Raw genomic sequence first — 13002 nt, 5'->3', positions numbered from 1 at the left:
AAACCTTCTCAGTGCCACGGCGTGTCTTCCTTTGCCACGTTTACATTAAAATGACTAGAGGAAAATTAAGGAGAATAAATTTCATTTACTAGGTATAAAGGGTATTTAAAAAGGATACAAATTGGGACTGTTGTACTGTCAGGGAAATATTAGTGGAAATGACATGTGTACTCTGCACAATTAATTGATTCAAGAAGCGTACGCTCGTACCATCTTAAGAGTACGCCTGTGTCTTCTTTTGACACATCTGTTTCTTCTGCCTCGACACACCTGTTCCTTCTGCCTTGATCCGCCCGTGTCATCGTCCTTCACAAGCGTACGCCCATGTTATCATCTTCCATTCTATTTAACACACCCATACCTTCTCTCAAGACATGCCTATGTCTTCATCTCCATTCTATTTGTTGCCACACCCGTGTCCTTCTCAGTGTACGTTCGTGTCTTCATCTCCATCAAGCGCATGCCCGTACCCTTCTAGGAGCCACGTCCTTATCTTTTAGAATAGTACGCCCATTCCGTCTTTCAAGCGTACGCCCGTACCTTTTTACAAGCGTATGGCCGTACCATCCAAAAAATAAAAATAAAAAATAAAAAAAATCAAGAAAAACAAAAGCTGTCCCCAGAGGGGAATCTAGCACTACCACTTCCCACCTTCATGGACTTACGCTTAGGGAAATTGGTGCAAGACAACCCTTTGTTACATAGATTTTCCTGACGCTCCCTTGCTCATAAGATCAGACCCTTCAGACAACAGAGCTTGGAGCCAAACAGTGTTGGTCTTTGACAACACTAGTGAAAGTGAGGAGCATCCTAGCACAGGGACATGCTACCCCCGACTTAGAGACAACAGGACAGGTGGCTCAGTATATGGACATATAACCTATATTGGAGCAAGAACCAGAGTCTCCTACACATTCACAGAGAAGTCTCGCATTGAGAGTCTGAAACTTTGTCCTAGGAAATGCACAATCACATAATCCGCAACCCAGGGATAAGAGGCATGGAACCCTAGCCCGAAAGAGAGCCCACGCCGCCTTTAGACCATAGAACAAAAATGGGGCAAATCGAAAATAACCTAACCCAAACTAATCCTCTAGTCTGGGGGCCCAACACATACCAAGACCATAGGCTAGTGCTAAACCTAGGTCAGGAACCAACTCTCCAAGGGCTTGAAACATCCTATCAAAGAGAGAGAGCCTACCCGGCCCAATCATATTAACCCGCGACACCCATGTACCAACAGTACCCACCTCGCACGGCACATCTTGAATACCATATGGGACCTTATGAAGCACAAAATGGTCCTCCCTTGAGACAAGAACCCCCACTGGTATATTATTCACTTGACCCAACTCCCCCACCTATCTTACCCCAACCAGCATCCGCTCCACCATGAGACAAAACTAGCTCCTGAAATGTTGAGGATAGCCATGGAAATAGGGAGGGGGTAGCCATCAACACCAACTCAACGTGCACGAGGGCCGAGACAAGAACGAAATAAACCCGCCAACATCTCTAAGTTAATGAACAAATTCAATGGAACTGGAGATCCCATACCACACCTAGAAATATTTAATTAAATCTGTGAGTTGTTTGGCCACGTGGATGATCAAGTTAAGGTGAGTGCCTTCGGCCTCACCCTAGATGGCAAAGCTGGTCAGAGGTTTAGATCCCTAAAGAAGGTAGAGGATAAGGCCACCTTTGAAGCCTTGAAGAAGGAGACCTTCAAAGTTGGATACTCCCCCGCCAAGGAACCTGCCGATGGAGTCCAATTGAGCAATTACACAATGTTAAAGAGAAGGATGGGAATACCATATGGGACTACATCATTCGAGTGAGGTATCTCCATTCTCGCTATAGTGCGAGAGACAAGTTCTCTAACGAAAGGTTGATCGGGAGATTCCTTGAAGGTATCGATTGAAGGTATCGATGAGATGTATCCCTGCATAATTCCTTGTATGCTCTAGCCCATATCTCCTTTGAGCAATGTTGTAGGAGTGCTATGGACTTTGAGGATAATTTCTCGGGAACTCGCACACAAGGGCGCGTCTGGCTTCATTTAAAACAACCAGCACCAGATTTGATGGAAAAAGCAAGGAGTCCACCTCAGGAAAACAAGTTGAATAGCTGGCCGTAGCATTAATGCAGCAAATGACCCAATATTGGAGAATCGGCCAAGGCCAGAAGCGAGTTGGTCAACCTCGTCTCTCTACCCCAAGAGGGATCTAGTGTGGTGCCTGATTTGTCGAGCTAACCATACTAGCATGGAGTGCCCACATTTTAAACCCTCTCCCACTCTCTATTACACTTATTGCCAAAGATGGGGTAATCATGAAATTGCAAATTGTTACCAACAAAGAGCTACTCAAGCCAAGCCTTGCCTAAAGCCTTGCTAGCAAACCGCGTAGGCAACCGTTGGCCTTTCCAGCACCTGCACTTCATAATGCACCTCAACCAGGCCATGAAGTGGCCCAGAGAGGAGTTATTAGGGTACCAGAAATGCCCTTATGACCCCCTATACTTCCTCCACGACCCCCATTACCTCAAATCACTCCTATTCTTGTCAACTAACCTTGAAGAAAGTTTTCAAAGAAGGTGAAAAGGAGAAAGCTGTTGAAGGGACCACCTTCAAGCCCCTTGAATCGAACAATCCACCTTGCTAGATTCTAAGTCACTATGTGATGGAGGGCGACCAGATGTAATTGTATACCTAGCCACCCCAAACCCGTGGGGGAGGGACTTGAACAACAAGGCTAAGCGACCGCCCATGCAATACTATTATTGTGTAGAACCTCACAAAGTAGGTGAGTGTCCCAATAAAAAAGGGAATGGCAACTACCCCAGTGAGTGCGTCCACCTTAACCCCTCTATGCATAGGGTGCGGAATCGACGATATGTACAAGGACTATGTGCTCTAAAAGCAGGCACAATAGGAAAAGTCCATGAAGATAATCCTAGCACCAGCATTAATTTGCTAAGTGTAAGAGATGACTTCATCCACATGGTCCCTCTCAATGTAGCGAGACGAGATTGCAAAATAGATGATGGGTCGCAGCTCATGCTGCAGGCATCGACCTCACAAAATCATGGACACCCGGGTCACACGAAAGTTCTATCCTAGGAAAATGTTCTAGAACAAGCACGCGCAACAAGATGCTTTCAAGAGAAGGCCACAAAGATAGCCGTATAGTCATAAAAAGCGGGTGTGAAGACGGAACGACCCAACACATCAACCTCTTCCTCCCAAGAAGAGCAACAACTACCTCCATCCCCCTTCTAGCCAGAGAGCCGATTGATCGTAACCAACTATCGACCAACTATCGACCGAATACCCTAATACCATTGAGGAGAAGGAGAGGCTACAGGCATCTCAAGAGCTGGTCAGGTACTATCAAGCTCAACTAGAGGGCGAGCCTTTGACGCTCTACCTTGAGCCATGTCCTTCGATTTCCAACCTGAGACCTATTGAGGAAGCTTAAGAGCATTCCAGAGATTTCCAAGACCAAGCACCCCCTCATAGATTCCCTCGAGGATCAGCACCCACAGCCATAGATACCCCCACTAGGAAATCCCGATGGGCAGAATATCTCAAAAACCTAGGGGGTGATTGTCCGAAAAGGATAGATACAGAAATCCAGGTCCAAATACCCTCAAGAGCCTCAAAACAGATAGAGGTGATCAAAACCAGGAAACACCATCCGTTCCGAGGGACATTACAGAGATCTTTTCTCCTTTCTCTCTTCTTAAATTCAGATCCCCATTGGCACCTTACTCCAAGGTAGCCCGAGCTTCTGGAAGGATTTAAAAGATTGGATGAAAGGATGCCTAGGGCAGGAATGCAAGAACTTGCACAGCTCAACAGCTCTAATGAGACTTGACGAAGATGAATTCATAGAGCCCCGTGGCACCCCCACTATTCGAGTTAATATACTTGCACAATATTTTGAAGGAGATGAACTCAATGTATCAGTACCCATAACCTTCAACAGCCTTTTGATCATTACCATCCAAGATGGAGGGGCCGGAGTAAGCATTGTCACTAAACAATGCTGGGAAAAATGGGGAGAACCTACCATGGATGACACAACCTTATTGGTGAAACTTTGCTGATGGAGCCACTACAAGGCCTATAGGCCTCCTAAAGGACTTGAAGATAAAATCCTCGGAACTAACTTCCGCCACACCTTTGTGGTGAATCAATTTTGGCCAACGGCCTATTTCATATGATTGCATCCTAGGTTGTCCCTTTATGAGAGAAACAAAAGTGATCCATGATTGGGACACATAGATCACATCTATATCTAGAAAAAAGACCAAACACTCAAGATAAACCTGCATACGTGGAAGATCCACCATCCCATGAGCGGCTGACCCTTTGCGCAGAAGATTCAGTAACAACAACCTGGTCAACCACAATCCACTTATGCCAAACATGCCATAAAATGTTTGAAGAAGAAAGGGATAGTTTAGAATCTACACCCCTGCTACGAATTGGGATGCATATCCTTGCTGTTGGTATCCGGTCAAGACCTGACACTTGTGCGGTTCCAAACGACCTATAGTTAGCTTCGGAGGAGACACGACGAATGCAATTGTGCCCAACACGATAAGCCAATGCTAGCGCGTTACGCCACACCGAGCTGCCTAAGCGGTTTTCCAGTTGGTTCTAATTTGGCATGTGCCCTTCCTTCTTCTTCCAGGTGTGACTCCGTTGGCGAGGGGCATTGGCAGTCCTGCCCTGTACATGGGATGTTGCCTCCTCACGTGGATCCTCACGTCATAAGATCCCAATGCTTCCTCACACTGCTCGGGATTCGGATGAGGAGCTTTTTCCTAGTGCTGATTTTGCCACCTGGGAGCTGCTTTGTCCTTGTTTTTATGTCTGAGATATGCCTGACTGGGTCATGAATTTGGCAAATCCTCCCAGTTAGACGGTTGTACCACTCCTGCCTGCTTGGCAACCTGAATCATACTCTTCATATGCGCAAGGCCCATTTCCTTCCAGCCAATTATATTCTTTTATGTTCTTTCTTCCTGAAGCCTATGTTGCAGTTCTTATTTTTTCTTTTTCTTGAAGCCTATGTTGCAGTTCTTTCTTCCTGAAGCCAATTATATTCTTTTATGTTCTTTCTTCCCTGAAGCCTATGTTGCAGTTCTTATTTTTTCTTTTTCTCCCTTTTTTCCCACTTCTGGAATCTTCAATCATTGATCTTTGTTTTGTATTTCGGTAGTGTGGGTCTTCCTTATGGTCTCCACATGCTCTTGTTTTTCCTAGGTTCAGACTTGGGTGCCTTTAGTTCTTCTGCGTGTGTTCTCCTTGTAGCATCCAGCAATTCTTGTCTTTTCTTCTGATCGGCATGGGCTGTCGTCTAGGCGACGTTGAGCACATTGACCATCATTTTTCCTCATGTTCCTCTTGTGTTGTTGGCAGGGGTTGTGGACTCAATCTCCTTCTTGAGGGATTTTATAGTAAACCGGTCTCCTGCCTTTATTATTCTTTGTATTCTGCCACCAACCCATCCAGCTCCTCAATCTGTGCTCTAAGGGTAGCCTCATCTCCAACTTTTTTTGTAGCTACCTACGCATGCTCTCACAGCTCATCGGGGATTATGTCCATTGACGATCCTTTATATAATACTAGCTCTTTTACCTTTCGCTCTGCTGAGGCTGCTCTCTCTTGCATCCTTTTCCCATCACCCTTCAGCTAGATGAATTTCTTCTTCCATGTCTCTACTTCTTGTCTATGCTGCTCATTGTGAGCTTGCAGATCCTTTTCCTTGTTGGTGTCAGTTCCGCTATTGGACCCTGCCTCCTTGTCTCCTTGGCCTCCTGTGGTGGGGGCAACAGCCTCTAGGGCTCTTGTGTAGCTCCTATCAGATTTTCTACATCCGGATATCCAGAATTTCCCTCCGGATTTTGTCTTGCCTCTGGAAGGGAACTATCTGTCTCCAGGTAGGTGTGGGGGGGTTCCATTGCCGCCACTGTCAGTTTTTCTAGATATCTGTCCCACACCTCCTTTAGGTCTTCCATGGTGTGTCTTTCCCATTGTTGCATTTTTTTTTTGCTTCTAGCGCATACACTTCTGGTTCTTCCACGGCGTTGAGGTCTTCTTTGTTGGCTAGCTTGATCTCTCCTTCCCCCTCAGCCAGTAATTTGAAGACCTCTGCCCCACGTATCGGAGATTGAACACTCTTTTCTCCCTCGATGGAAACGTGATTGTTGTCGAACTTCTGCAGCTACTCCAGCTACTCCATAGCCTTGTAGTTATGTTGTAGCTCCTCCCAGGGCAGGTCAACGAACTCCTTTAGCCCCATCCTCTTTTTGGGAATGCAAGGGGAGAGCATGAGAAGGCGAGGAAAAAAAAATTTAGCAGAAAGTGAATTAAGCACGCACATAATTTTTGAAATGTGATTTGGAAACTAGGCTTTCGATGGAGAAGCACTCGGCTATTGTCTGCACCTTCCCATAGGTTGACCATAATTGCTTCATATTCTCATGATTTTCCCAGATCCTATTTGCTACCCAATCATCAATGCAATGCGTACTATTCTAAAGGTTATTAATGGTGGCTACGCGAAGAATTGGTGTTGTTGATGTGATGAGTTCCTTTTTACGTCCATGCACCCCTTTTGTGGTGGCGACAACCTCGACTCTCTCGCCTACGCCCTGCTGCTACCACTTGGTCCTCGGTATCTGTACATACCATTATCATGTTTACACATGGGGAGTCTAATTTTGGGCTATTTTCTTTACCATTTTTAATTTCTCCAAAATCCTGTCCTTCTTCTTCTTGCTCCTGGCTCAACACGGATTCTGGTTCCTTAATCATCTCTGGACCAAGATTCTGATTTCCTTCTAGACACTTTCTGCCTTCATCTGGCATCTTTCCATAATAGGGCTTCATCCTGTACCCATTTACCAACTTCTTGAGTTTTTTACCATCTAGACTTGCTAGTTTAAAAGTTCTTTTCCCTAGCTTTCTGACAATCCTGTATGGACATGTCCATCTCATTTTCAATTTTCCCAGGTGGGGTCCCATTCTTGATGTGAACAACAAGACATCATCTCCTTCCTCAAAGATCTTGAACCTTGTGTTCTTGTCCACTTGAAGCTTCCTTCTCTTTTGCAAAATTTTTGCTGTGCAATCTTTTTTCATGAAGCTTCAGGAGTTTCTTGATCTTGTGCACCTCTGATTCTTCTGGAGAGGGCCTTTTAGCCACAGCTATCCTTAGACCTTGTGTCAAGAACTCCATGGACACTACTGCTTCTAGACTACACACCATACTGAAGGGTGTTAGTCTTGTTGTATTCTTATAAGATGTTCGGAATACCCATATTGTCGAGTGCAACTTCATGTCCCAGCCATTCCTATTCTTGTTTATTGTCTTAATCAGGATTCCCTTGAGGATCTTATTGGTGGACTCTGCTTGCCCATTGGCTTGTGGGTAGTAAACTGTCGACTTCTTGCTTGTGTATTAACATGTGTTGCTCCATCAGTTTCTTGATCACTTCATTGATAAATTGAGTCCCTTGATCTCACTGACTATCTCTATATAGGGCATCCAAATATTGTCATTATGGTTTCATAAAGAAACTTTGCCTATGGATGACGCCTTGCAATCTCTAAGGGCCTTGGCCTCTACCCATCAGTCCACCAAGATGTATTTGTTTCCTATCCTTTGAGAAGTTGGTTTGAATGGGCCGAGAAAGTCCACACCCTGCTTTTGGAATGGCTCAGTGGTGGTGGCAGGACTGGATTATGTGGTGTTATGTCTGCATCGCTTGGTTGCCCCATCTTCTGGCATATGTCACACTCTTTTGAGAACTTGTGTGTGTCTTTTAATGCAGTTGGCCACCACAGAACTTCTTGGAACACCTTCCATCCTGTGACTTCTCCAAAGAAATGCCCCCACCGCCTAGAGCTTGATGCGCTTCTGCTAACATAGCTTGTTGCTCATGCTCGGGAACACATCTCTTGAGAATCTGGTCGATGTGACCATCTTGTAGAGCTGCCCAACCACTACCCATGAATGACTTTCTCTGGAGAGTCAGCTTCTTTCTTTGATCTCTAGACATGTACTCCGAAAGGACAAGTTAGACAAGAATTGCAACATTTCATCATACCAGTTGGGTCTATCTCCTTTTGTGTGAGAAAAAGCTACGCATCTGGGAAATCATCTTCCACCCCTTTTGGTTCTTCTCCTATTTCCAGTCTTGATAGTAGGAAGTCTACCCCACTGCATGCTTATTCAAGGGTGTGCCTTATGTTGAGCTTAAATTCCTACAAGAACATCCATCTGGCCAACTTTCCCACCAGGTCTGGTTTGTTTATTAAGTATAGGAGAGCTTTGTGATCTACATGAAATTCAAACATATTACACCGAGCAAGTAGTGCCTGAACTTCTTGATGGAGTAGATCATTCCTAGTGACTCCTCTATGGTGGAGTAGTTCTTTTTCCCTCTAGACAGCCTCTTGCTTGCATAGAACATTGGTCTACCATCCCTCCTGTGCTTCTTGCATTAGAGCACTGCCAATGGCTACATCAGAGGCGTTGACAAACACATGGAACACCAAGTCATAGTTGGGATGCTGGAGGATGGGAGCTAGTGACAGTATCTTCTTGAGATTCTGGAACACCTCTTGACAGGATTCAGACCAGACATATTTTGCATTCTTCATCCTTAGCTTGTATAAGAGCGCACTGCCGATTAGTTTTAGGAGCCTCATGAATCTACCGTGCACACTTGATTAGTCCCACAAATCTTGCAAGCTCTTTGGCATTCTTGGGGGGCTACAGGTTCACAATGATTATGACCTTGGCTGGATCCACCACAAGCCCTTCTGCAGACACTATATTTTCCAAGAGAGATCCACTGGTTACAGCAGCGAAGGCACACTTGGCCGGATTTAGGCTCAATTTGGCCCTCCTGCACTTTTCCAGGAACAATGTGAGGTGTGTAATATGTTCTTGTTTCTTCCCAAACACATTAAAGTCATCCACAAACACCCTCATGAAGGTGGTCAGATATTCATTGAATATTTCTTGAACCATCCTTTGGAATGTAGCAGGAGCATTTTTCAGCCCGAATGTCATCACATTGGAGACAAATGCCCCCCATTTTATCACAAAAGTAGTCTTTTATTTATCTTCCTAGGCCGTTCACACTTGATTGTACCCACCAAATCCATCTAGAAAAGAATATGTTTCGTGCCCCGCTACTGCATCCACAGCAAGGAATCAATGAAAGGTAATGGGAATGGGCCGGATATAGTGAAAGAATTCAGCTTGCGATAGTCAATACACATCCTAAGCTTCCCATTCGTTTTTGGAAGAACAATGACTATCAGTGTGACAACCATTCTGTCTGATCCACAAGATAGATGAACCCTACCTTTAATAATTTGTCAATCTCTTCCTTCACCTGGTTGGCATAGTTTGGGTTCATCCTATATTTGCTCTGCTTGATTGGGGTTGCATCTTATTTTAGGTTAATTTTATGTTGGTAGAAACTGGGATCAATCCCCTTCATGTCAGAATAGTTCCAAGCAAAAACATCCTTGTAGGAATTAAGCATTTCTAGGAGTCTCCCTCTGAACTCTTAATTCAGCTTGGCACTAATCCTGTCTGTCTTGGGCTGTTGATCATCCCCTAGGTTCACCTCCTCGATCTCGTCTTCTTGAACTCTGATATTCCTTTTCTTGAGCTTGGTTTCCTCTTGTTTTAGAGCCACCTTGGCCTTCTCTTGTTTTGCCTATAGCTCTTCCACATTATCTTGAGTGTCATCTTTCTTTTTTTTACAAGTTCTTTCCTCATTCACTATTACTTCAAGATGAGCTACCACGACCTCTAGTCATACCTCTGCACAATCCTCTCTATATCTACTTCAAACAAATGTGGATTTTCCTTCAAGATTTGATTTTCTTCACCATCTTCTATCCCTTCTAGGTAGTTTAGGCCTTCTGCATCGGCTTGCTGGGTTTAGCTTGTCCTTTCCTCACTGAGATGATGCAGAATTTCTTTTTGCCTCTTCTGATTGTGATCTTGCCCATCTCCTAGTTATGCTTTATTCTTCCACTCATGAGCCATAGCCTTCCTAGGAGCATGGGCTACGCTTCTACTATCTTGGTCATTTTTTTGAGAACAATGAACACAACAGTGAAGCTACATCCTGCCACCTCTATCTGTTCTCCTCTGATTATCTCGATAGGTCGGACCCTTCTCTGGTCAGCCATGTGAATCTGGAATTGAGTAGGCTACATATATGAGTAATTCCTAGCTTTTTAGCCTGGCTATCTGATATTATATTTACCCTTTGTCCAAAATGACTCGTCACTATCTCACCTCTAATCCTGATGGTGGTTAATTCTGGAACAGAATTAACCATCAGGATCTCGATAGGTCGGAGCCATGTGAATCTGAAATGGAGTAGGCTACATATATCAGTAATTCCTAGCTTTTTAGCCAGGCTATCTGATATTATATTTACCCTTTGTCCAAAATGACTCGTCACTATCTCACCTCTAATCCTGATGGTTAGTTCTAGAACAGAAATCTCATAGTCTTGGACTGTCTCCACATTTTTGCATTCAGCTGTAGGGTGTTCCAGATTCTGCAATGGCACCCGTACTAGATTCAGCTGTAGGGTGTTCCAGATTCTGCAATGGCACCCGTACTAGATTCTCATTTGGTACTATGGCTTGAAGAAGCTTTTTCCTATAATTGGGAACTAGATTCAACATTTGATCTAATGTGATGTTCGATTTCATCTTGCCTGCTGAGATCCTCCACAAGTCATATTCCTTACTGCTTTTCTCCTCATCAGTATAGCTAACATGCCTTGACTTCTATACATCCTTCTTTCTTTCTCATTTTCTTCCCTTTCCTATCCCTAACTTCCTCTTATTAGTATTCCTATCTAGATTCCCTAACTTCCTCTTATTAGTATTCCTATCTAGATTCCCTTCAAATTTCCTTCCTTTTCTTCTTCTGTATGGACGCTTTTGCTACTCTGGGTTGTCCTTGGCCCTAGTTGGTGGTTTGGCATCGACTTCTTTCCTGCACTAATCTCTTCCTTTTCCTTGATCAACATTTTTCTGTTTGGATTCTCTACAAGATACTCTCCCAAGGGCAGCGGGCTTTCTTGCGTCATTCTCAACATTCCTTGTGTGCTTTTTGCACTAATTTGGTGATCTTTTCTTCTCGGACCTTTTGCTGCCTTGCCCAATGTTTTAGTTTCCTTTCCAGTTTTCGCTTGGAATTTCTATATGTTTGCATTTTGACAAGTCCTTAAGATCTTTTCATAGCCATAACTTTTGATGGCTCCTCTTGTTCTTTCCTTGCCTCATGGTCCACTTTTACCATATTAATAGCCGCATCATTTCCTACTGGGTTTGCCTCCCTTTGTGGCCTTGCCTCCTGTAGTTCCTATTGATGGTGCTAAAATATGGGGTAACCATTCTATCTGTTCCTCCCTAGACCATCGCAATAGAAGCAGGCTCCCCCTGGAGGACTGAATCTTCCACCACCTGGAGGACTGAATCTTCCACCACCTCTCCCAAATCTTCCACCTCCTCTTCCATATGGTCTGTTGATTTGAGGTCTTGTGGTGACCTGGTTAATGGGTGGGGGCTAACTACTGCTGCCTTTCCACCACCCTTGGGTTCCTGTTTCGCATGTTATAGTAATATGTCTCTACAGAGTGATTGTCCCTTACATAGATGGTGCACACTTGCTGTGTGTCTCTTAATTGGCACTCCTCTTTCGTGTTCCCTTGATTGTTGCACCTCATGCACTAGACATCTGGTCTGAGTCTAGATCATGCGTGTCCTCTGAGACAATCTTGGCTAGGGCTCCCTTAGTTCTTCCTAACACTAGTTAGTGTGTGCTTTCTTTCTGGGCTTCCTTTGACTAGTTTACTCTACTAATTGTGTAGGACTTAACTTATACTAGCCTTTGTCTCTCTACTCCCCTACCTTGCGTACCAGTCCCTAGCAGCAAGATCGCCAAAAGTGTCGGTATCTGGTCAAGACTCGGCACTTGTGTGGTTCCAAACCACCTACTTGGCTCCAGAGGAGATGCGGCTAATGCAACCAACTGTGACCAACACTATAAGCCAACACTAGCACGTTACGCCACCGATCTGCCTAAGCTAAGGGAGTTAGTGCAGAGGTTAGCTCCTACATCTGATGAGATTCGTGACGTGACTCCTGATTATGTTTCCAGATATAGGAGTCACATCCGAACAGGAATAACATTGTCTACTGTTTTCTCCTTCCCGTATCTTGGATAGTTTCCCTTTTTCCTTTTACATCGGCCCGGGTGTACTACCCGTTGGAGCAAGATTCAGTTAAAGGTTGTTATAAGAAATTTATTGCCCAATGAATATACTAGGTGAAAAAAGTGGTGCTGACATGGATGACCCCCAACACTTGCAACCCTAGACATACTTCCAAGATGCACAAGAATCCGGTTTGCTGAGACTGGGCAAGAGATCACGTCTCTCTACATGATGCTAAGTGCTACATGTCTGCCCGAAATCACAAAACATGAGCCTAAAAAGGGCAACAATGAGGAACTGGCATGGGGGAACCATCCACACAGAACTCGTAAAACTAATGGGTTCCTCAAGGAGGAGGCATATGTCTTTCCTACTGACTCTGATACGCATTGGCTAAAATATGTAGGGGCAATTGAAGAACATGAGTACTTAGAGAAATTTGGCCACAAAAGGAGCTCACCAAGGCCTCCTTCCTGGTCCATACGATCCCCTCCCAAACAACAAAAGGAACTTATTGATGCCGAACCTGAACCCTAAAAGCTTTGCCTCTCTCTGTGCGCAAAGCAGGAAACAAGAAGTTAGCGCTCGTAGAAAAAGAGGCTAAAAATTTGGTAGAAGAAGAAAGAGATAAAGCAAAGGAGACTAAACAAGTCCCCAAGCACCTGAGAACCTTCAAAATGTCATCATTTTGTGCAATATAACTCAACCCAAAGGACCCATAAT

The sequence above is a fragment of the Cibotium barometz genome, chromosome 44 (assembly GCF_041138505.1).
Source record: "Cibotium barometz isolate CiBa-2024 chromosome 44, ASM4113850v1, whole genome shotgun sequence".
Taxonomy (NCBI): domain Eukaryota; kingdom Viridiplantae; phylum Streptophyta; class Polypodiopsida; order Cyatheales; family Cibotiaceae; genus Cibotium; species Cibotium barometz.
Note: the sequence above shows the minus strand (reverse complement) of the source record.